We start from the raw sequence: 1,743 nt of genomic DNA, 5'->3' as shown, positions 1-1,743 counted from the left end.
TCTACACTCTGGCTTTAAGTCAGTATTTCTGATTAACATTTTGTGCCTGGCCCTAAACTCAGTCTTTTCTGAAATTACTTTTTATAGTTTTGGAAAGTCATGAATAGAAATAATATTTGGTGTATTTTTTACAAAGTTAATGCATAAAAGTGTTAAAAGATTGTGTATAGTCAATTCCATTAAATTGCTTTCTTCCTGAAAAGGAGAATAAAGTAACTTTTTTCTTGCCAGTCATTTGTGTTTTTAAAACCTAGTGAATTTGAAACCTGTTTGGAAAGGGCCCTTTCAAAAATCAGACTGTCCTTACTTTGGATCAAGATTACATTAGGGTGGGAACCTAATACATGAAAATTGCAAATATTTAATACAGTTTTATGCTCTTAAAAATGTGAATGTGCCTGTGATAGAAATAAACTTACAGGAATGTAATATAAAATGAGAAAAAATAATTCAAATATGATTCAGAAATAGAGTTAAGATCACAGATCAGTGAAATTAAGGGGGGAAAGATGAAAATAGTCTCAGAGACTGAAGCTACCTGGTAGAAAGTTTTAGAGCTATGTTGAGAGTAATGGAAGGATCCCCCTATTGTTCATGATAAGAACCCTTTCTATCTCAGGTACTTTGTTGAAGCCAAATGGGTCTAAATAAAGCACCATCCCTCCATAATCTAGTGGGCCTTGATACTGTCCAGTCAACTTGGAGAGTTCTGAAAACTCTCTGGGAGGTGAAGGAGCTTTAGTGGTTTGTGAACCTTCACAGTGATGGAGGCAATGGGGACCCCAGGAAATGTGAAAGGAAAAGGAGACCACATGTTCAACATGGTGCGTTATCTAGGGAAAGAGAGATGGATTACAGGTAGCTGGGAAAAGCATGGCATACTTGCCCACTTAGCAAAACTTCCCCAGTGAGTCACTTTTGGGTCAAATTGACTGTTTCAGGATAAGTCTCCTGACTAGAATGTTACTGGGGTAAAAAAAGGCTTGGGGGTGGGGGGGAGAGTTACTAAATGAAGAGCTTTTTCTCCTTCAGCCACCTTGTCCAGGTTCCCTGAGGGCGGGAACTGTGTCTGTTTACCTTGGCCCCGCACCTGAGACATAGTAGGCACTGGGCAAGTGAGTGAAATAAATACATGTATAGGTTTTGGCATACCTGATTAGGATGGCTGCAATTGCCTAACTGTAGAAGAAACAAAAAATCTGAGTGAAGAATGATTTTATAAACCACACTGGGAGCCCATGTCCTAAAGTAAATAAAATGTGGACTTTGGCTTTTATCAGATATAGGTTTCAAGTCTCACCTCTGGAAGTCATATTTCTTTTAATCTTGATTTTGTTACTTAATCTACTTAAGCCTTGATCTCATTATCTGATTATTATGTTTTGTAGGTTTATTATAAGAGTTAAATCTAAAAGGTTTAGCTCAGTATCTAGCATAAAGTAAATAATCTGTAAGCAGTGGCAATTTTTATTGCTAGTAATAGCAGTTATTGTTATACCTATTACTCTCTCCCACTTCTTAGTTTATGATCAGGGTAAAGAGAAATAAAGTTGAGGACAATCTTTATTCAATTTTCTGTATAAATGGTGGTTTTCTCTTCTGGACCAGGCAATGTTTTAGGGATTAGAATTTGAGAGATTTGTCTGAACTCTCCTTGCCCTTGATCTTGACACCCAAGATATATGCTTATTATCCTATCTCCAAATTATATCAAAACCTCATACCTCCTAACCTTCATCTCAG

Source organism: Cervus elaphus, chromosome 19 (assembly GCF_910594005.1).
Source record: "Cervus elaphus chromosome 19, mCerEla1.1, whole genome shotgun sequence".
Classification (NCBI taxonomy): domain Eukaryota; kingdom Metazoa; phylum Chordata; class Mammalia; order Artiodactyla; family Cervidae; genus Cervus; species Cervus elaphus.
The sequence above is the reverse complement of the archived record's forward strand: the minus strand, read 5'-3'. Positions refer to the sequence as shown.